The sequence below is a fragment of the Eumetopias jubatus genome, unplaced genomic scaffold (assembly GCF_037043125.1).
Source record: "Eumetopias jubatus isolate StellerSeaLion01/CBP00866 unplaced genomic scaffold, mEumJub1_p1.0 scaffold_7, whole genome shotgun sequence".
NCBI classification, from domain to species: domain Eukaryota; kingdom Metazoa; phylum Chordata; class Mammalia; order Carnivora; family Otariidae; genus Eumetopias; species Eumetopias jubatus.
In genome coordinates this window covers 58,393,270-58,418,220 of record NW_028274813.1, presented here as the reverse complement: position 1 = coordinate 58,418,220, position 24,951 = coordinate 58,393,270, and the positions used below count along the sequence as shown (strand labels likewise).

Genomic DNA, 24,951 nt, shown 5'->3' with positions numbered 1-24,951 from the left:
ATCCATTGGCTGAAAAAATATTCTTAGGAAATTATGTGTTCAAAATTTATTTTCTAATAATATCTAAACACTTCTCATATTTCTTCTTATAAATAAATTAGATGGGGAGCCCCAACAATTAACTGTATCACTTACTGCGTTATTATCTCTCTGTTTCAAACTCTCCCTTCTGTACTTATCTTTTGTGCTCCTGGGCCATGACTCTGCAAGCCACATTTCTGAGAGTATGTTGTAGGCTCTTGTAGTCTAGGGCACTAGAGAGAGAATGCAAGTCTAGGGGAGGCGGAAGAGACTTGGCTTTCAGTTCTATGAGCATTCCCCCCAGCCCTGCTTCTTCACTTGGCATTGGACATGGTGGTTCCTGCCTATAGCAGCAGTGAATCCGTTTGCATACTTGCAGAGCCAGCCCCACTGTCTCCCCCACCCCCAGATAGCAGCACTATTCAGAGAACGTCCCATCTTCAGAGGTGTGGATCCCAAGCCCCTGGGGAAGCTCCTCTGAACTCAGATTCCAACACCACCAAGAAGCACCTCCTCTTCAGAGGTCTGAATGTCAGCTCTGCATGCTCTCCTCCTCTAAGTATCTAAGTATTAATAACTACAACCTCTTCGTTTTATTCTGTCAGCAAACCTAAGGTGTTCCTACTCCTCAAGCTTTAGCATGACTCGAAATCACCTGGAGGGCTTATAAGTCACAGATCCCTGGGTCCCACTCCCACAGATTCTGATTCTGTATGTCTGGGGCAACCAGCTGAGAATTTGCCTTTCTAACATGTTACCAAGCAATATGGAGGCTTCTGGTCTTGAGTTCAGTTTGGATCATGTCTTTAGACTTCAGTGTTGTACTGAATTCCTAGCCAAAGGGAAATGGGATGTGAAAAATCCAAGACATGCAGTGACATTAATGGTTAATCAAATTATCAGCTCTGGATGATTGTGATGGAGTTCCTTGGGGACTCAAGCAGCTGTTAACACTTTACCATTATGTCAGTATGTCAACAGAGATCATCCCAAGGACAGTGGTGTGAGCTGGATTCTTCTGAGTGCACTGACTTGCTTTAAAAAAAAAAAAATGAGAACCTTAGGTCCTTAAACTCTCATTTCAAGTCATGTCAGAGAACTGAAAAGTTTTCATGGCAGCCTTAAAAGAATCTCTGTTTCTTTTATCTATAAGACCAATATTGCTGAAAAGCAAATACCAAATTTAATTTTTTGATTGGCAGGATTCACAGTCACTCAAAGTCTCCCCTGAAACTTAGGATGCTGGAGGTCAGAGGACAAATAAGGGCATCTGTTTGCACTTGGATGAAAATCAGAATTTTGAAAACTCAAGTAATTCTGAGCCTCTTTTGCTCAGAATTTGCAAGAAGCTTACTCTGCTATGATCTGGGGAGACTTCCCTTGCTTAAAAACATTGTATTAACCTCACCTAGAGCAGCTGTCCAGTCAAGGCGCCCAGTTTTCCAAGGCTCATCCCCTCACGCGAGAAGCCCATTACCTCAACGACTTATTGCCATTAGACGCATAACTAGAGTCATATCTCTGCATGGTGAAGGGGGCATCCTTATTTAATTTTGTCTGTTTGTTAATCACAAGGTCAGGATAAGAGGGAGGCAGGAGGACCAGAGTCAGAGAAAGAAAGAAGGTGATATGATGATGAAATCAGAAAGAGAAAGATTGAGAGAGAAGAAGAGAGAGAGAGAAATTTGAAGATGCTATCCTGTTGGTTTTGAAGATGGAGGAGCGGACAACAAGATAAGAAATGCAGGTACCCTAGAGAAGCTGAAAAAAACAAGGAAGTGGGTTTCCCCCTAAAATCTCCAGAAGAAATGTAGCACTTGCCAACACATTAATTTTAGGACTTCTGACCATGGTAACTATAAAATAATAGATTTATATTGTTTTTTAAAAGATTTTATTTATTTCTTTGACAGAGAGAGAGAGAGAGAGGCAGCAAGAGAGGGAACACAAGCAGGGGCAGTGGCAGAGGGAGAAGCAGGCTTCCCGCGGAGCGGGGAGCCCGATGTGGGGCTCGATCCCAGGACCCTGGGATCATGACCTGAGCCGAAGGCAGATGCTTAACGACTGAGCCACCCAGGAGCCCCAATAGATTTGTATTGTTGTAAGACAGCAACTTTGTGGTAATTTGTCACAGTAGCACTAGGAGAGGAATATACTGGTCCTTATATTGATGACATTATGCTGACTGGATCTGATGAGCAAAAAATAGCAAGTTCTTTACCTTTATGAAACATATGTGAATCAGAGGTTTGGAGATAAATCTCATAAAAATTCAGGGACCATCACCTCATAAAGTTTTAGGCAATTCTAAGACCTAATGTGTACCAGATACCATTCTATTAATTGTAGCACTTATTATTTCATCCAGTAGGTCTAGAATGAAGTCTTCTCTAATCTTGATCTCTTTTGAAGTGACCTGTTTTCCAAAGTCTCTTCAATAAAAATTCATTTACTTTATTTCCTCCTTATATAGGAGTTGACATTTTATGTTCAGCAGAATTTTAATTTTAGTATCAAAATGACCATATTTGAACACAGATTCAAGATGTTCTAAAATTTTGAGCTTAGAAACTGTCACCAAAAATAATAATTAATTCTATTTTTCTAATGCTTTTATGTTTAAAATATAAGATAGTCTCTCATGAGAGACTATGGACTCCGAGAAACAAACTGAGGGTTCTAGAGGGGAGGGGGGTGGGGGGATGGGTTAGCCTGGTGATGGGTATTAAAGAGGGCATGTACTGCATGGAGCACTGGGTGTTATATGCAAACAATGAATCATGGAACACTACATCAAAAACTAATGATGTCATGTATGGTAATTACCATAACATAATAAAAAATAAAATATAAGGTAAATTAATAATGGAGATATTAAATTTATAGATGTAATATTATAGATGTATTTTTCACACTAAGAAATAAAAGAGATCCAGTGAAGAAAATAACTAATATGCTGCACTTTAAAAATAAATGTTTTCATGTACACCACCATTTGCCAAGCTTTTGTAAACATGTTTTTGTTAAAAACAAAACAAAACAAAAAACCTATGGCAATATAAAATCAAAATTATAATTATTAGCTAAACATATAATATGTGGTAAACACCCTGAGATGCATTCTGCTAAATGCAAAATTGGAAAGGTCATGGTTTTTACCCTCTAAAAGCAATCTGGAGCTTACATAAGGTATCAAAATGCTAAAGGTCACAAAACAATAAATAACCACAGCGTAAGAAAAATATCATGTAGTAACATTACTTGCCAAAAGAATTGAATAATAATAGAAAGGAGCTGAGAAGATCATGAAACTTGGAGGAATTGGAATTTGAGCTGAGTTTTTCAAAAAAAAGGAAAGATGAAGAAAAGCAGAGTATTCTAAAGAAGTGGAAAGATGAACAAAAAGCTTGGACTCTTATAAGACAAAAGGACAATTTTAATACTCCATTTTAAAGACAGGAGTTTGAGGCTCAAAAAGGTTAACACTGGTATGAGTCTGTATCTGTGTCTTTGCAATGTCAAGAGAGGCTCCTAAAAGGCTTCAAAGATTCAAGGATCCTCAAGTCCACAAGGAGAGGTGCAGAGATGTCCGGTGCAACAATTTCTACATCTGGGTAATAACACATGAATTGACTACAAGATCTGTAGAAGAACCAAAATCTAAATTGGCAAGGATGCGTTTCTTTGGTCATCATATACTTAAATTCCCTAAACTTAACTGACAGCCATTGTATTTTACATTTTGTAAAGAGGTAGAGAGCACAGGATAGTGAGAAAAGCTGACCCAAAGCCAGGAGACTAGAAGTCCTGACCCACCTGGACTACATGATTTCTAAGCCCCATCAGCTCTAAAATCCTATGGCAATGTGGAAGTTTTGTAGGTACTAGGCCAAGATAGAAACAGTTAAGCAGAATATTCTTCCAACTCAAATCCCAATGCTGTACTTAGGTTAACTTCTCTCTCACAACTAATTAAAATCACTGGCGCTTTTAGGACAACTTGATCTGCATGTCTGACTCATTTTCTTGTAGTGCTAGAAATGGGAAGAAACACAAAGGAACACAGTTCTGAGTCCACATGGCCCCATCTGTATGCAAATCACCAAACAGAATGCAAAACACTTAACACCAATAATGTCAGAGTTATTAAAGCAAGTAATTTCCTTTTCCTGACACCATTTTCATGAACCTTGTCAAAACAGTCTCTTGCAACTTATTTAAGGTCTAAGAGGCTTTTCCAAGAAAATAGTCTCCCATGTTAATGCAAATTCCTTCCAATTTTGAGCAGAGAAGAGTTCACAGGGAGAATCTCTGGGTGGGAACCATGACCGTACAAGTGATCCTTACTCACTTCTGAAACTTCACCACCTCTGAGAACCTTCTCACTGCCATTACCTTTCCCTTGCCAGGACCCCAAAGATACACTATTCCCGTTTTTAAATTCTGGCCCATTTTGTTTTTTGTAAAGTACTTCCCCACCGCAAACAAGGTGAGCAGCGTGCCTCCCAGCCCCTGCGTGCTTTCTCAGTCACCTGTACAGATAATGCCAAAGGTGCAAGTTTCTCTTCACCTTAAGACTAAAACATTCATTTTAGTTATCAACCTTTCTTCCAGTCTGATGTTGAGAAGGACATGTGACATTAATCTCCTCTACCCTCTAGGGCTTGCCAAAGACCAAAAAATCTTTTGACTGTAACTGGCTCTCAGCATTGATACATCCGAAACCATCTGTGTACATCAGGAAAGAAGGAAAGCTCACTTGCTTCTAAGAAAAAAAATTCATGTTTTTCATGCTCGAGGCCTTACTCCTGAGAATCAAATTGGAAAACACCATTTCAAAAGGCACATTCAAAGCCAGGGACAATCTGTGAAGGGAAAAATATAGCTGCTAGAAACAAGTAAACAATTCTATACTTTGGATCTTTGAAAACAAGATAAAAGTACTTTACAAAAAACAAAATCTAAGAAACTCAGAAAAACTGACATTACTTGTGAACCTGATTTGCTGATACACTTTTTATAAGAGGAGGCCAGTGTTTTTTGTTTTTTGTTTTTTTTTTAAGGTTGCCTTACCCATTATAGAAGAAGCAGTATTCGAGGCTTTTCCTTCATGATATATTGATAAGAACTTCGTAATATACTGATAGGAATATTTCCTTCATGATATAATTGTAAGCAAGTTCCCATTGCCTATAGAAGAAAGGCCAAACTCCTTGGTATAGTTTACAAAGCTCTTCATGAAACTTGGCCTCAGGTCGGCTTTCTAGCCATATCTCCCCATGACCGCATATTCACCCTTTGTTCCAAAAGTACTGGATATTAGCAATTTCTCACATTCTCTCAGGTCGCTGCACATACATGCCTTGCTATTTTTTGAATGCTCAGCCCTCCCACCCCACTGTCTAGCTAACTTCTATCTTTTCTGCAAGAGTCAGTATGAGTGTCCTCTACTAGAAGTCTCCGATTCCCAAAGGATGAAAAAGGTCTCTCTCTGCTCATATTTGTCCTCTGCATTCATTATGTTAATGCCCAGGGGGGTGAATTTAGGTCAGGAAGTCCTCTAATGGCACAATGATTTTAATCCATTATCCCTCATGGCCTGAACTTATAGAGAGATTTTTAAAAACTATACCCACAATAGGTATTTGACAAATATGAATACCCAGGAATAGCTTAATAAAGAAGATATAATACCAAAGCATTAAATAATAAATTTTATATGTTTGAAATTATACTAAGGCTTATATTCTTCCATGTGTTTGAAGCAATTCATTTTATTTATTTGTAATTATTGATTTATACATACATAGAGATTTCACACTGTTGGAGACAATAGTTTCTAGTTTAAATTTTTATAGCTTCCAAAAAATATAAGCTAACATTTAAATGGATCCAATGGTGAATCAAATTTATAAAAGTAATCATAAACTTATATATATATTTTACATGTTTATACACTATACTTTCTTAAATAAGGCATCTCTGCGTAATCAATTACAACTAAATAACAGCATCACAAAAAGGCTACTGGAATGACTGGAGTAGCATTAAAATGGACATACTTCTTGTCTCAAGTTTGTTTTAAGCAGGGGCTGGGAGGAGAAGAGGATATGCATTTTTATGGATGATAGTAAGTAATAAATACTGCAAAACAGTGTGTCTACATGATCTTCTGTAGACAAATGTCAGTGAATTATACATGGCAGTGAATTTTGCTTTGCTAAAGTAAAGAAATATGAATAGTTTTGTTTTGCTAAAGTAGGAATTGTAAACCAAGAAGTAGTAGGAAAGGAATACAAATTTTGAGTTGGGGGTCTGGGAATAGAATGTGGGCTTAGAGTGGGAGCAAGATTCTAGATGACAATTGAAGACATTTCTTAATTCAGAGTAAAGGCCTATTTCATTGAATTAAACAACTGGTAGTCGTCATGACTCCTAAGAAAAAAATAGACGAAGATAATTTTTGTAACTTTGAGAAGCAATGTGGGGAAGGAGAGAGACTGATATGGAATTGTTTAGAAATAAAGTCCTAATGGAGGAGGAAGGGAAAAAGAAAGAGAAGACCTGAGAAATAGTGCCATAAGGAGAGAGTCAAGGATAATTCCGTAGTTACCCTTGAAGAAGTTCAGGAGTCTAGTGGTCAGCAGCACTAAAAATAGGTCAAAGGGTAGGAGAGCACCTGCGACCTGTATGTTCAGTATTTTAAAATGTCAATCTTTCTCAGAATATTATATGAAGTTATTTCAGATCAAATAAACTCCCAAAGTTCGAAAAAACTCAACTACTCCTTGGGGAAGGGGGTATAGAGGGAACAGAGGTGATGTGACAAAGTGATTCTAATGACCAGCTGGAATGTAAACTGACAGAAATAGCTAATAAAAAAACATTTAAGAAGTAATAAGAGGGTAGGGTTTTTTTTTTTTTTCTAGTTACTAAAGGTTTTTATAAATGATCAAATAGGGACGCCTGGGTGGCTCAGTCGTTAAGCATCTGCCTTCGGCTCAGGTCATGATCCCAGGGTCCTGGGATGGAGCCCTGCATTGGGAGCAGGGAGCCTGCTTCTTTCTCTGCCTGCCACTTCCCCTGCTTGTGCTCTCTCTGTCTCTCTCTCTTTCTCTGATAAATAAATACAACCTTAAAATATATATATATGATAAAATAATAAGAAATAAAAGCAGTGTGATATTCATCATAAGAATTGGTAGATATAATTACACAAAATAAGAGAAAGCCTAGAAATAATCCATAGTATATGTAAAAATACAGTGTATAATTAAAGTAAATTTCAAAATCATTTGAGATGGAAAAATTATTCAAAAAGTGGAACTGGAATAACTGGTTAACTATTTTAAAATAAAAAGTAAGATTCCTTCCTTATATCATATATTGAAATGAATTCCAGTTGGATTAAAAAGTTTAATGTAAAACATACACCCACACCCACACACACAGGAACACAAGAAAATACAGGTTAAATTATTTTTATCTGGAAAAGAGAAACAACAAATTTGAGAAAATTTTAGCTAAATTGACCAAAATAGAAAAGACTCGAATTATTAGAATCAGAAATGAAAGCAAACATTACTATCAACTTTAAAGAAATGAAAAGGAGTATAAAGGAATACCATAGACAGTTGTATGCTAATAAATTAGTTAACTTAGATAAAATTGACAAATTATTAGAAGGACACAAAGTGTTGAAACTGATTCAAGAAAAATAGATTTTATAAATAAAGCTATCAGAAAAAAAAAGCTTGCTTAGTAATCAAAAAGTTACCTACAAATAAAAAACAGCCCCAAATGGCTGCTGAATTCTATTAAACATTTAAAGAAGCATGAATACTAATTCTTCGCAAATTCTTCCAAAAATTAGAAGAGGAGGGAACACTGCCCAACTCATTTTATGAGATCAGTGTTACCCTGGTATCAAAACCAAAGACATCATTTGCAAATCAATTAATGTAATATATTCTATTAATACAATAAAAAAGAACAAAACCTACATGGTCATCTGAATAGAAGTAGAAAAAGAATGTGATTAAATTCAACACCATTTCATGATAGAAACATTCAACAAACAAGGAATGGAAAGGCACTTCCACAACCTGATAAAGGGCATCTACAAAAAACCTACAGTTAACATAATTCTTCATGGTGAGAAACAGGACGCTTTCCTTCTAAGATCAAGAACAAGGTAAGAAAGGCACCTCGTTGGCTCAGTCAGTAGAGTATGCAATTCTTGATCTCAAGGTTGTAAGTTCGAGCCCCATGCTGGGTAAGAGATTCCTTAAAAATTAAGACTTAAAGAAAAAAAAGAACAAGATAAGAATATCTGCTTTCACCACTTCTATTCAACATTTAGCCAGGGCAATTAGGCAAAAATAAATAAATAGATGACAGTTAGATAGACAGATGTTATTCAGATTGAAAAAGAAGTAAAACTATCTCATGTTATTCACACTTAACATGATCTTATATATAGAAGATCCTAAGGAATTCACCAAAAGTTCCACAAGTTTGAAAGATTTAAAATCAATATACAAAAATCATTTATAATTCTACACATTTGTAATAAGCAATCTGAAAATTAATTTTTAAATCTCCATTTATAATAGCATCAAAAAAAGAATAAAATATTTAAGAATGCATTTAGTAAAAATACAAAACTTATATGCTGAAAACTATAAAACATTATTGAAAGAAATTAAAGAATATTTAAATGAATAGAAAATCATCCCTATGTTCATGAGTTAGAAAACTTAATATTTTTAAGATGGCAATATTCCTCAAATTGACCAACAGATTTAATGCAATGCCCCTTAAAATTTCAGCTGACTCCTCTGTAGAAATTGACAAGTTGATTCTAATATTAAATATGGGATCTTAAGGAACTCATAATAGCCAAAACAATCTTGAAAAAAAATGAACAAAGTAGGAGAACTCACATTTTGCAATTTCAAAACTTAGTATGGTATGGTACTAGCATAAGGATAAACATATAGACCAATGAAATAGAATTTAGAGTCCAGAAATAAACCCATATGTCTATGGTCAACTAATTTTCAACAAGAGTACCAAGATCATTTAATGGGGAAAGAACAGAATTCTCAACAAATTGTTCCAGGACAATGGGAAAGCCACACTTAAAAGAATAAAGTTAGACTTTACCTCATAGCACTTTCAAATATTGAATCAAGATAGATCAAAGACCTAAATGAAAGAGCTCAAGCTATAAAATTATTAGAAGAAAACACAGGGTGAATCTTCATGGCCTTAAATTTGGGAACATTTTCTTAGATATGACACCAAAAGCACAAGTGATTTAAAAAAAAAACCCAAATAGATAAGTTGAATTTCATCAAATTTTAAAACCTTTTGTACGTCAAAGGATACTGTCACAAAAGTGAAAAGACAATCCACAGAAAGGGAGGAAATTTTTGTTAGTCATATATCTGATAAGATTTTAGTATCCAGAATATATAAAGAACTCCTACAACTCAACAACAAACAACCTGATTAAAAAATGGGCAAAGCACTTGAATAGACATTTTTTTCAAAGAAGATATACAAATAACCAAAAAGTACATAAAAAGATGTTTAACATCATTAGTACTTAGGGAAATGCTAATCGAAGCCACAATGAGATACCGCTTCATACCCAGTAGGATGGCTATACCATTCTTTTTTAAGATTTTATTTATTTATTTATTTATTTATTTATTTATTTATTTATTTATTTACTTGAGAGAGAGGGAGAGAGAGTGGGGGAAAGGACAGATCTCTAGCAGACTCCACACTGAGCGCATAGTCGACAATGGGGCAGGAGCACAATGTGGGGCTCAATCCCATGACCCTGAGATCATGACCTGAGCCAAAATCAAGAGTCAGACAGTCAACTGACAGCTACCCAGGCATCCAAGATGGTTATATATTTTTTTATTGATTTTTATTTTATTATGTTATGTTAGTCACCATACATTACATCATTAGTTTTTGATGTAGTGATCCACGATTCATTGTTTTTGTATAATACCCAGTGCTCCATGCAGTACGTGCCCTCCTTAATACCCATCACCAGGCTAACCCATCCCCCACACCCCTCCCCTCTGAAACCCTCAGATTGTTTCTCAGAGTCCATAGTCTCTCATGGTTCATCTCTCCCTCTGATTTCCTCCCATTCATTTTTCCCTTCCTTCTCCTAATATCCTCCATGCCATTTCTTATGTTCCACAAATAAGTGAAATCATATGATAATTGACTTTCTCTGCTTGAATTATTTCACTTAGCATAATGTCCTCCAGTCTCACCCATATTGATGTAAAAGTTGGGTATTCATCCTTTCTGATGGCTGAGTGATATTCCATTGTATATATGGACCACATCTTCTTTATCCATTCATCTGTTGAAGGGCATCTGGGCTCTTTCCACAGTTTGGCTATTGCCACTATGAACATTGGGGTGCATATGGCCCTTCTTTTCACTACATCTGTGTCTTTGGGGTAAATACCCAGGAGTGCAATTGCTGGGTCATAGGGTAGCTCTATTTTTAATTTTTTGAGGAACCTCTATACTGTTTTCCAAAGTGGCTGCACCAACTTGCATTCCCACCAACAGTGTAACAGGGTTCTCCTTTCTTTCTATATTTTTTTAAACATGAAAAATAGCAAAGTGCTTACAAGAATGTGAATAAATTGTACACTGCTGAGGTAAATATAAAATAATGCAGTCACTGTGGAAATCAGTTTGACAGTTCCTCAAAAAGTTAAACATAGAATTACCATACAACCCAGCAATTTCACTCATAGAGATATCCAAGTAATTAAAAGCAGGTACTCAAATATGTGCGCATGATGTTTACAGCAGTCATATTCACAATGGCCGAAGGTAGAAACCAAACCTCCATTATCAACAACAGATGACTTGATTGAAAATTTTTGATATGTCCATTCAGTTGAACATAATTTGGCCATAAAAAAGAAGAAAGTACTGATAACGGGCTACAGCATGGATGAATCTTAAAAGCATGATGCTAAGTGAACAAGTCAACCACAAAAGACCATATATTATATGATTCCACTAATATAAAGTGTATGGAGTAGGCAAATCTACAGAGGGAGAAAGTGGATTAGTGGGTGCTTAGAACTAGGCGGGAAGGGAATGATGGGAGTGATAGAGGAGGGTTTGAAGTTCCTGTTGCAGTGATAAAAAAAATATTCTAAAATTGACTGTGGGGATGGTTGCACATATCTGTGACTATGTTAAAAACCACTGAATGACACAACTTAAATGGATGAATTGTATGGTATGTGAATTGTATTTCAAAAAAGCTGTTTAACAAAAAGTGAAAGGGAACTAGAGAAATATACACCAAAATGTTAATAATAGTGAGATTATGAGCAAGCAAATATAATGCCCAAATGGCCAGTGGCTCACATTAGGACTTTATGCAAACTTCAAAATAATTTTAAAATCACTCTAACTATGGCCAAAATGGAGGAAAAGGGACCAAATTTACCTTTCACCTGAAGCAGCAAAAAAGAAAAAAAAAAAGACAAAAACATGTAAAAGTCATTTTCAAGACACTAGGTATCAGACAACAAATGACAGTGAACTCTAAGAAAGCAAACAAGATAAGGCACAAAACTGCCCCAGTTTATTGTATGCTGCCAGGTAGAGAGAAACCAAGAAGTGCCCAACAGACTTCCTGAGTTGAGATCAATGCAGTTAGAATTCTCCAGACAGAGTTCCAGAAAGGAGAAAAGTGCAGAAAAGGGGACCCCAGAGGCCTGCAGAGAGTCTCTCTTAAGTTTTCAACTGATTACTAATCAGGATATGTTCTTGCAGAAATTACCCAAGGACAAGGAAAGAACTACTCCAAAGAATTATAGGTAATAGTGCCTGGTTTTCACACAGGTCCAAGAATAGTGCCTGTTCCCACCAACCAGACAGGAAAACCACATGATTCACAGGACATTGGGTAGAGAGTACAGAAAGGACTTACCTCAGTATTGGGGGATATTTAGCTGGAGACAGAGCACTGCTCTGGTCCCACCTAACAAGCCTTAAAAGAATAGCTACAATATATAAATTATATATTCTCAAAACTCAGTAATAAGAAAACAAACAATCCTATTACAAACAGAAGGAAAAAAAATCTGAACAGATACTTCAGTAAAAAAGACATACAGTGGCCAAATAAGCACATGAAAAGATGCTCAGTATCACTAGTCCTTAGGAAAATGCAAATTAAAACCACAATGAGAGGGGCGCCTGGGTGGCTCAGCTGGTTAAGCATTGGACTCCTGGTTTCCACTCAGGTCGTGATCTCGAGGTCAGATCAAGCCCCACATGGGGCTCTGCACTCAGTGTGGAGTCTGCTTTAGATTCTTTCTCCCTCTGCCCCTCCCCACTCACTCTTGCATGCTCTCTCTCTCTCTAAAATAAATAAATAAAACCTTTAAAAGAAAAGAAAACACAATGAGATACCACCTTACACCCATTAGGTTGGCTAAAATTTAATTAAATGACCATACCAGTCATTGGTGAGGATATGGAAGAACTAGAACTCTCATACACTACTGGTGGGAATATAAAATGGTACAATCACTGCAGAAAATACTTGTGTGTTTTCTTAAAAGGTAAATAGACACCTACCATAAGATCTAACCATTCCCTTCTAGGTATTTTTCCAAAAGAAAGCATAGGACCATACAGGGACATACAGGAATACGCATAGCAGCTTCATTTGTTATGGATACACATTGGAAACAATGCAAATGTGAATCAAGCAGTGAATGGATAAACTGTGACATTCTTACAATGGAGTATTATTCAGTAATATAAAGGGTTACACTACCGATACATGAAATAACACAAGTGATGCTCAAAATAATGATGCTGAGGGGTGCCTGGGTGGCTCAGTCAGTTAAGCGTCTGACTCTTGGTTTCGACTCAGGTCATGATTCCAGGGTCTTGAGATTGAGCCCCATGTCAGGTTCCTTGCTCAGCAGGGAGTCTGCTTCTCTCCCTCTGCGCCCCCCCACTCGTGCTTGCTCTCTCTTTCAAATAAATAAATAAATCTTTAAAAAAATAATTATGCTGAGTAACAGAAGCCAGGCCAAAAATAAAAAGTACATGCACTGTATGATCTCATTTATATAAAATTCTATAAAATGCTAATTAAAGTATATGAACAGAAAGTAGATCAGTGGTTCCCTGGGCACAGGGAGGAGGACAAGGAAGGGGAGAAGGGAGATGTTACACCAAAGGCCTGAGAAAACCTGGGGTGATGCCCTCCCAGATGTATCCAAATGTCAAAACTTTTCCAGTTGTACACTTTAAATATGTACAATTTATTGCATATCAACTGAACTTCAACAACAATATTTTGAAAAGAAAAAAACATGCCAACATGAAGTTCATGATTTCCTATTATACAATGCAATTCATATTTTATACCTTGCATTTTATCTATTCTCTTCTTAAATGAGAAATAAGTTATAAAAAAGAAACCATGGCCATCTGCAATAGAAGAAATCTTAGGGATTATTTAATATGTCCCCTCTTTTTCACCTGAGGAACTTGAACCCCAGCAAGGTCAATCTGCCCAAGGTCACATGGTTGGTAACAACCAGAGAAGGACTTCCGTTAGTGTTCTTTTGCATTCCATGATTCTTTCAGTGTTTCATACCTTATGTTCTCTATGTATATACAGACTATATATGCTATTACAACTACTCCTGCAGCTCATTCTAAGTTTTCATTTGGTAGGTCAGTATATTTATAAATGTATAATTTCTTATCTGAATTGCTTGCTTACTGAAACAGTATTTACTTAGTGACCTTAAGTTTTTAAATGAAATACATTTTTTATATGAATGAGCTTGACATATCTGTCTGGTACCAGGAAGCTTACAAGATAGGTGTCATATTATTTGAATTTCCTTTTTACCATGGTTTGTGTAAAAACCATAGACCACATCTTTACATTGGCTATATAATCAGATGTTTATACAGTATGAATGTTCGATATAGAATCTAGGCTTATTCCCAACTGTGGCCAGTTGAACTAAAAATAATTTGATGCCAGTAACATAAAAATGTATCAAGATTGCAAGTAGTCTTAAAATGTAAAGTAAGGTCTTTTGAAACAATTCTTTACTATAGAAATTTAATAACCAGGATTTTCTTTAGAATACTAGTGTGGTTGTTATTCATTACAGGAATGTGGGAGACACATTCAGAGATCTATTTTTAAATAAGAGGCAAGAAAACTTATGTTTTCTGCTGTAATCAGTAAATACTACAAATCTATACACTGTATTGAACTTTTCACTCCCCATATCTGCCTCCTTTTGTTCTTTCTTCCCAAAAAACAAAACAAATAAATGAAAGAAAAATAACATATAATAGTCTCTCCATGTTTCCTCAATGCCCCCTTTGCTCAGTGACATATTCTAGCAGGGCAGTCAAGAGACTCTGACTTGAAAAACTGAGAGACTCAATATTTATGGGCCAATTTACCCAAATTCAATGGTTTTAAGAGGAAAAAAATGTTCAATATATGTTCAGTACATGTATAAATAGACACAGCTACAACTTTCAGGTACTTTGAGATTCATTCATAAGATATTCTGAAGCATTCCCCAAATATGCTATGCTAAGCAAATATTAAGTAGCAAGAATCCTTTTGCTCTCCCCTTAGGCAGAAATTTTCACATGTTAAGAGAACTGAGTATAATGGCATTAGGCTACTCATGCCTTGGCCTAGCAGATGCATTTGCAGCACTATTTACAATGTGCACATGACAGATTCTACCTAGTAAAAACCTCTGCCTCAGTTCCTGCTAACATTTGACTCTATGTAGTGGAATATAGGTTTTCAAATACTGTCTTGACCCAGTTTGGAGGCCCTGACTAGAGGCTGGTCATTCCACCTTCTTAAGCAGCTAATTAAGTCCACACCCCCCCCAACCACCTCCCATATCAGCTCCCACACTCCGTGTCACTATATACCTGCTCTAACTGCCCAAGGGCCAGGCACCTACAACCAGGGCCAGCCCCTAAGTCCCAGAGCCCACTGATATTATTCAAATTGGCCAATCCTAAACCTGCTTGCCCTGCCTCACCTTTTCCTTCACTCAGAACCAACAATAAAGGCACTTACCCATAGTTCCTCTCTCTCCTCCTTGCCTCCTGACTGATCCGGTGCTTCTCCTGAGTGGCCTTGTGTTGCGTGTGCTGTCTTCTCCCCAGAGAACGGTGAGTACAATAAACTATGAAACTCTTCCTGGTTTCTCTCTCTTGATTTGTTCTGGCCTCCCCATATCTCACCCCAGGTAATATTCTTAAAACGAAGGAAGGAAGGAAGGAAGGAAGGAAGGAAGGAAGGGAGGGAGGGAGGGAGGGGGGAGGGAGGGAGGGAGGAAGGAAGGGGAAATTATTTTAATTGGCTCTTAAAAAGTAGCATGTTTCTTTTTGCTAAAATTCAACTCAAATCAATAATATGTGTGTAGAGTATAAACTCTTTATGAGAGGGTAATAAAATGCATGCAGCGACAATTTACAAAATATGATAAGCTACATCATTACATTTTGAACACTTAATGAGTCAGACCATTACATTATTTTGTGTAATTCTGAAAAGAAAATTACTGAGGTGGAACTATTATATCTATATTAAATACAGGAATCTGAAGTACAAAGAAACTTTTTAAAAACTGTCCAAAATGACAGCACTAGAAAATGGTGGATTGGAACTGTGATTGGAACTCAGGATTCTCGGAATCCAGAACCTAAACTCTTAAGCAGTAAGTGATACTACCTCCAAGTAGCTGCTCATCCAAAAATATTTACTGAGCATCTATTATATGACAGACATTGTATTACATTTTAGAGAAAAAGCCACTGAATTGATGCTCAAGATGCTTACTTTCTAGTGACAGATGGGTTGTGTTATCTGTAAGAACAAGATAACTTGGTAGGTATTAGATGGATTTTATCCCGGGAACTACAGAAGTAACACCATTTATTTGATTGAATATCACCTCAATAGCATACAGATTTCTACCACTACTACCCTTTGCCCTCCCCCTCCACACACACACACACACACACACACACACACACACACACACACACACACACACACACACACTAAACTTGCTCTTTGGGCTAGTTCTTCCTCTGCCCAAGGAAGAAATCTCAAGAAAATCTCGTAAATTTTTTCAGACTACTCTCAAATACTAAAAAGTCTTCAGGTCACTTTTAGCCAAAAGGTATTTCTCTTTCAGTGTCTGAAATATGTAGTGTCAAGCAATAACCAAACCCTACACATCCTTTAAAACATCCCCACTTTGAGCCTGCCACAGCCCAGGAAACCTGCAGTGAGGGAGGCAAGGGCGGTTGCTCACACCTGCTTCCATTTCTCACCTTGCCCTTCTGCTCCTCCCTCCCAATCTGTGGCTTCTGAGCCCCTGGAGTGGGAGGACAGGTGAGGAAGGCTGTTTTCTGAGCTTGGTGGATGTTTATACTCACAAGGTACTTCTGTGGGTTTCTCAGAAACTCAGCATCCCCCACCAGAAGCTTCCAATTGCATATCCCAGGACAGGCATGACATTTATGTTTCTACCAGCCTTTTCCAGACCCCAACCTCAACCCTCATACTCTGGTAATCCACCCCACACAGACTATCTTGTTGAAAACCTATCAATAGCCACCCACTACCAGCAACTCCTGCACCCCTTTTGAAGACTTGCTCTAATGGTGTTTCCTTCTTCTGCATGGCCCTCAGAGGAAACACCACCACCCCTGCCATTGGTAGATGTGCAGTTTTTCACACACACACACGACCCAGTGACTTCTCATCCTCAGAGCTCTTAGACTTGAGGAAGATACCAGTCTATTGGGCCCCCATTCTTTGTGTCAGCCTCTGCCTCTGAGAGGCCTGAGGTGAGCAGAAAGCACCTGGCCATCTTCCTCCATGATGAGGGGAAGGTAGAGAGTACCTCAGGTGCTCACCAATTTGATTCTTCTACTCAGTGTTTTCATACCCTAGGTGACCACATCCTTGGCATGTCTACCACAGGTGGCCTAGCACATCACTTTGGAATACAAGAATGTTCAGCAAATATAGTTTTGTTCTCAGCCTTTGAGGTCTGATACAAAACCAAAACAGAGTCTCATTTAACATCCTGTTTCAGAAACACAAAAAAAGAATGCTCACCAGACTAACACCTTGCAGAGCAAAAACTGTCTATCACTATGTGATCATTTTCCCATTAGGAAAAATGGAATTGTCTTCCAATTATGACTCTGCTCCTAGAAATGCTTTGTGAACCTGAGTAAATTGTTAGTCCTCAGAGCCTTCACCTAAAATTATAAAAAATTATAAAGTTATTTAAAGGGTGTTGAAAAGTCTCTCCAAGAAAATATGGCTCTGTCATTTGAGGTCCACATACATCAGGCTTCCTAGTTCAGACAATGGGAAGAAAACTAAAAATTAGCGAGAGAGCAGCAGAAAAACTACCCTACATAAACCTAAATTTCTGACATCATCCTCTATCTCGCCAGGAATAATGTAAAATTCTTACTTTCCCAATCTCAGAAGCAGGTCACCCTACTCTAGCCTGACCCTATGCCCCAGTTCTGGTCACTGAGCTTCTGCATTGTTTTCTCTGCCCCACCCCTTACCTGACTAACCTGTCTAGTAGACAAGCTTATCTAGGACTGTTCTTTTCCCAAAGACAAGGACCTGCCCCAAATTTAAGCCAAGCATGAGGACCCTAGTTCCTGTTGGCAGACATCTCTGAAGTGAGCACCTCCTGATTTATGAATATCCTGTGCTCCTGGGACCACTGTTCTCTCAGGGACTCCACCACCTCAGGATGAGCTCCCTGTTAGCTGTTCCCTTATCCTAGGGCAAGACACAAATCACTGCCACTTCATCATAGCACCTACCCCATCCCAGGGCCATATATAGAGTATGCAAAGTATCAACACAAATGCCAAATACCTGGGCTAAAATGACGCATCTTTCCAACATACGGTTGTTCACAGTGTTTCCTTTTATACCCTCCTAGTTCTAAAGAATAAATTTTTCTCTAGTGCTTTACATGGCTGCCATACTCTGGTTAAAATTAAAATCACATTATTTTCCTGTCTTTATAGCATAGATTCCTCAAACATAAAGGAGGTACGGAGATTCTCTTAAGAAATTTGCTGTGGAACAATCCATAAAAACAATTAAGTGCTAAGACTCTGGTGCAGATGTCCTGAATCCAATTATTTCTCAAAACATCTTGACAATGTCCAAAGTTGCATGAAAATATTTGGCAGAACATCTCAAAAGTGACATATCCATCTGAGAATGGAAGAGTCTCCATGTAAGATCTAATTGAAAGGCTCTGGAAAGCAAATCTTTAGGTCCTTTTTTCTCTGTTGATGCCTCATCTGAGTGACTGGTATTTGTGAGTCCACAGCTGAGGACTCCAGAGGCTTGGGATCAATGTAATCTTTCCTAATGTTGTGGATGGAATGTCTGTGTCCCCCAAGCCCACCCCCAAAATTCATATGTTGGAGCCCTAACCCCGAGTGGGATTGTATTTGGAGTAAGGAAGTAATTAAGGTTAAATGGGGTCATGGAGTGAGGACCCAATCTGATAGAATTAGTGTCCTCAAAAGAAAAGCATAGAAAATGAAAGGCCTGTAAGGACATGAGAAAGCTGCCATCTACAAGCTAGAAAAAGGACTCTCAACAGAAACTGAATTGGCTGGAACCCTGATCTCAGACTTCTAGCATCCAAAACTGTGAGAAAATAAATTTCTGTTGCTTAAGCCACTCTGTCTGTGGTATTATTACAGGCAATCTGAGCCAACTAATATACCCAAGAATCTATCAGCGGAGGAGAGGATGAAAAGGCATTTTCTTCCTCTTTCTCAAAATAGAATACCAAAAATTCCCAAGTATAAAATAAATGTTAATGCCTTCACATGCTGTAGTCCTATTTATTCTTCACAATCTTGTAGTTAGGCAGAGCTAGCACTATTAATCCCATTTTACAGATGAGGTGAAATGCAGCTAAGCCAAGATTAGACCTAGAACTTTGGACTCTTAGCCCAGAGTTCTTCTACTCCACCTCATGCCATCTGACTCAGAGTAGCTTCAGAGATCTTTCCACTTCTGAGTCAGCTCATCATTAGAAGATCTCTAGGAAGCCTAGCACTGGTTCAAGGAAAAGAAGCTAGACTCAAAAAGTTACCTCTTAATAGATAAGCAAAATTACCTGTTATTGCTCAGGAGAACCATTAAATCTACAAAAAGTTGAGGAAAAAATTAAAGATAGAGTTGTGCTAATTTTAATGATTAGAGTGATGATAATTTTTATCTTTTAACAAAAGCTTCTCTATATACCACATTTGAACTGTGACCATCTGTGACACAAAGGGATCTTGGCCACTCGTTGCTTTGGGACACACAAGATCCCCTCCTGGGAGAGAGAGCTCAGCCACAACTTGAAGTTCAGTACATCCACCCCTCTGATTAATTTGGAGCAGTGGAGCATTTAAAGAAACAGATGCTATCTGGAGGATTAATGTCCCATACTTCATTGAGAAGCCCTTCTATAGGCCCTGGTGTTACTTTTTAAATCTTTGAGCTCTGAATGTTATTCCATTAATAAGGATTTCAATAGCTTAGTAACTAGCATCAATATGACTTCACCATGAAAACAACATTTACTTTCAGGTTCATCCTTCTGCTGTGCAAATCAATGATAAAAAAAAAAAAAAAAAAAAACTTTAAAAAGTGAATGAATTTTAGATTGTTTAGCATAACTGATTTAGGGCTCATATTCAAAATATTTCATCCATCCATAATGTCCTAAAATGTGTCTCTTTCCTAATAGGCAGTCAAAAACCTCTTTTACTCACTTTTGGTTTCAACTTTCCCTAACAGAAAATGCCTCTCTTTGCTACTGTTTCAACTGTTCTTGAGGATGACTGCCTAATCCTAGTGCTGGGGAAAATTTGGTTGCTTTTAGTGTATGGGCCTCTCAATATCAGCAGTTACGATATTCTCTCCTCTGGGTCTAGTTTGCGTTGTGCTGGAAAATTGAGGCCTATCCTGAGTATTCATATCTCTCTAGACTGACTGTGAAAAGCCCTTTCCACTGAATCATCTCATTATGTGGCCCTCAAAAGAGCCATTCTCTCCTAATTTGTCCTCAAGTGGTTGTCACATTAAAAAGAATGGAATATTTAACTAATGTAGAACGTAAATTTATTCAAGTTAAAATAGTATTTTGCTTGTGGTAATTTCTATGTGTATCCAGAGAAAAGGGAGATTTTAAAATTGGAAACATCAAAAATTATGGACAGCATTTTAAAAAAAATCTTAACCTAAATATCCAGTAATAGGGAGTTGGTATAGATGGAGAGATGAAGATAGATTGATGTAGCTATTTCTATTCAATAAAGTGCTCTGCATCTAATATAAATGATACTGAAGCTTCTGGTCCTACTTGGCAGACTATCAACATAGATGTTTACCTTCCTTCCTCCAAAATTCCTGTAAAAATTACAATAAAGAGATACAGAAGATAGTAAGCTCATAACAGCACCAAAAAGGGAAGAGAGAGAGCTATCAGCAGACCAGAGATTTATTAAAATCTCTAGAAGATGGCAAGTAGATGGATCATATTGTCAGATAAAATAAAAGCAAAGAGGCAAATGTACCAGAATTGAAGACACCTGGCTTCAAACTGAAAGATGTAGATGCTGAGCACAATGAATGAAAAAGACCAGTATCTAGAAATAGCCACATGAAATTTTGTAACACACCAAATATAAAGAGAATATCCTAGAAGCTTCCAGGAAAAGGCGATAGAAACAAATTATATAAGGTCCATGAGGTCTGATAGATTCACTACTGTTTTCTTATAGTCATGAGATTGCATACGGAAGCACAGTTATGCCTCAAAAATATCATTAATGGACTGGCCTCTATAAGATTAGTCCTAACTCAAATACCCATCCCCTGTCACTCTAACATCTGTCCTCATCAATCGCATCACAAACTATTTTGGTCAATCTTTTATTGGGTTTTTAATAAACACATGATAAAATAAATATCTTTTTTTTAAGATTCCATTTGTTTATTTGACAGAGAGAGAGACAGTGAGAGCAGGAACACAAGCAGGGGGAGTGGGAGAGGGAGAAGCAGGCCCCCCGCCAAGCAGGGAGCCCGATGCAGGACTCGATCCCAGGACCCCGGGATCATGACCCGAGCTGAAGGCAGATGCTTAACGACTGAGCCACCCAGGCGCCCAACAAAATAAATATCTTAATAAATGTATGGTAATACATATATAGCATAAGTTGATTTTAAAATAAAATTGCAAATCTTGAGAAGATGTTAGATTTCATAGAGTTAATGAAAGTGTTGGTTACTTCTTGAATCACCAACAAAGCCATTGTTAAATGAGGATTAGTAGAGTAAGATCAGTTAATGATGGATGAGGGGAAAATCAACCAGGAAAATAACAGGAAAGGATTTTCAAAGGAGAATCATTTAAAAATTAAAGAATCTAAGATAAGGTCCTGGAGGGAAGTCTTAAAATATTTTTGTAGAAGTTGCTATCTTTATGACTGTGCTAGAAAGTGAAATATAACTTGGGAGATGTCATATCATGCTATCATTTATTTTTATCAGAAAACAGTACACCAAAACAATCCAATTTAAATAGATTTCTATTAAGTGGGGTTTTCTGGTGCTGATTTCCCTAGAAAACAGGAGACTTCCATATATATATATATATATATATAAACAAAAACAGAATAGTGTTAATGTTCTCATCAGGAACAATAAATGCTGAAAATAGTGAAATCATGTCTTGAAAATTTAATATAAAATGACTTTATAACAATTCCATGTATAATCAAACTACTAATCAAATATGAAAGCAAAAGAATGACATTCAAGAACTCTTAAGGTTTATCTTTCATATAATCTTCTGAAAAAAAAAGTACATAAATATTTTAAAAGAGAAGAAAAGAAAAAGCGAGAGAAAGGAGGGAGAGAAATGGATATCAAGAAAATGGAATGGATGCTTGAAATAATTTTTGTTTTGCGTAATGAAAGGCTAAGTAATTTGACCAAAGCCAACCACATTCAGAAATATGTAAATAAATAGATAGATAAATAAATAAATAAATAATCTGGATTAAATATATTATTAATTTTTTTTTTCTTAAAAGTATCAAAGATATATCAAGATCATGAGTAATTACAGGATAAAAATCCAAGGCTTGGGAAAAAGTTTGTCCTCTGAGCAGTTGCTGATCTAGAAGAGGAAGCCAATATGTGCTTTCAAAAGCCTCTTAGAGCAAAAGGGGGAAGTCAGAGTTCAGGGCCCACCCAACACAGGGACTTGGGACCCCAAACGGCTACACCCTAAGAATAGTAGTAAAACAAAAATAAACCAACCTTTGTCCAAATAGTAGACTCACTTCTTTTTTAAATCTCAATAGCCCAGGAAATCTCAGGCTGTGAGTTTGCAAGTATACCCTAGATTGTTAGTACCCCACTTTAGAGGAAGAGAATGTCAACCTGAGCCTCGTATTACTCCAGCAAACACTTTTTTCAAACATAATGCCCAGCACTCACTGAAGCATAAAGAAAAACAATACCATGAACGAGAACCAGCAGTGATAAAAATAATCAAAATAGTGATAGGTATTATCAGACACAGTTCAACTCTGCTTACCATTTTTGAGGAAAAGAAAAGTAAGCTCCAAAAATTTCAGCAGGAAGCTGCCAACCATAAAAAGTGACTTAGAGGATTTGAAAAAGAAATATATTGAAATTTGAGAACTGAAAATTTCACAAACAAAATTAAGAATTTAATGGGAATTCAACAACATATTGGACAGTTGAAGAGAATAAACTGAAAACAGGTCAGAAGACACCCTCCAGAATGTAGTATGCAAGCAGCAAAAACGGTGGAAAACATGGAAGAGAATATAAAAGACAGAGAATCCCATGGGAAATTCCAAGTTCTGGCATCTAGAAGAAGAAAAAAGAGACACTGGCAATATTTGTGGAGATTGGGCTTCGAATTCCCCCCAAACTGAATGAAAAACACCAATCTTTTTTTTTTTTTGATTTTTTTTTTATTTATTTGACAGAGACACAGCGAGAGAGGGAACACAAGCAGGGGGAGTGGGAGAGGGAGAAGCAGGCTTCCCGCCGAGCAGGGAGCCCGATGCGGGGCTCGATCCCAGGACCCTGAGATCATGACCTGAGCCGAAGGCAGACGCTTAACGACTGAGCCACCCAGGCGCCCCGAAAAACACCAATCTTCAGGAATCCCAATAAATACCAAGCAGATTAAATGAAAGGAAATCTGTACCTAAACACATCATAGTGAAACTGGATAAAATCAAATAAATATTTAATGCAACTAGAGCAACTTGCCTTCAAGGGAGTAACAGACTGACAGGTGACTTCTTCACAGTAGCAGCAGAAGTCAGAAAGAAACCGCTAACCTAGAATCTGTAGTAGTAATAATAATAATAATAATAATAATAATAATAATAATAAAATTTCAGATGAATAAAAAATTGAAAGAATTTACCACTGGGAAACCTGTACCCACAGGAATTTGCAAAGGATGTTTTCTAGGAAAAAGGAAAATAATCACTGGAGAAGATCAAGGGGGCAAAAAATATAAAAAGAATAAAGAACAAAGAAAGTTGCTAATGTGAGTTAATCTCAATAAACATTGACTCATAAAAAATATATGTAGCTTGGGAATGATGGAAATATAGGCAAGTGTTTTAAGCTTTCTGTATGAACCAGGAGAAGAGTAAAATTATTGATTAATGTTAGATATTGATCAGTCAATGATAATGTTTTTCATTCCTAAGATGAACACTAAAAGATAAAGACCATAACACTTCTAAATAAAAGATAGGAAGAAAAAAGTAATGATTAAGAAACTCAGTTCAAAGTTAAGAAATCCAAAGGTTGTGAGTCCATAGGACATAAGGTAATTCCTGGCTAAAGGTTCTCTACTAAGGATCTGGGGCCACCATGGTCTCCAGCTATCAGAATTGATACCAAATCAATTTGCTGGAGAAAGCAAGCATTCAAAGAATCTCTTTACTTTTTTAAACACACAGGTGCTGTGATGATATGTGGAATGTCCCAGTTCATTCATTAATCATTTCAACAAGCTCATTACGATAACCACATCACATTCAAGATAGGCATTTCTTATATCCTGGAAAAGACAGCAGATACAGGGACTTCTTAGGAGACCCTGGCAATATTCCTCCTGATTTTAATTCCTCCTCAGAAAGTAAAGATGGAAAATATGAGCCAGTAGCAGCAGCAAATTAAGTTATTCCAGAAGAGATGAAAGATTTAATGACAAAGTTACACGAAGAAGCAACATACAGAAAGTCTGGTGGTAGGATTCTTCACCAAAGTGCTTTGTTACACTCATAGAAGAATCAAGAAAGTTAAAGATAATGAGCAAATGAAATTAAGAATTCAGGCTTTGATTTGTGCATCTAACAACAGGCTTGTGACATCACAGAAGAACCTATAAGGTGCCTCATGCTTTCGATTCTGCAATATTTATTCTGGGTTTTTCTTTGTGATCATGATCAAAGATCTCAATCTTTTACCACCAATTTATGTTGATTATGTGGCTACTTGCTTTTGCCATCAAAATCTCCTTAAACTTTGTTATGTCTTGCGTGTGTGTCAATATTCTGCAATTTCAGCTGTTTCTGCTAAAATTTCACTGCAAAGTTACTGAATGATAAAATATTTATCCTTTCCACCATCCAGATTATTGGAACTTGAATTTGAAATTGTAGTAGAAGAATTGCACAGGAAAGTCTCTGACAAGAAACAATATAAAA

General features: G+C 37.1%; 1 pseudogene; it reads left to right on the top strand.

Moving 5' to 3' along the window:
* The first annotated feature begins 351 nt into the window (after positions 1 to 351).
* Positions 352 to 24,823, top strand: LOC114204959 (general transcription factor IIH subunit 3 pseudogene; annotated as a pseudogene).
* The last annotated feature ends 128 nt before the right edge of the window (positions 24,824 to 24,951 follow it).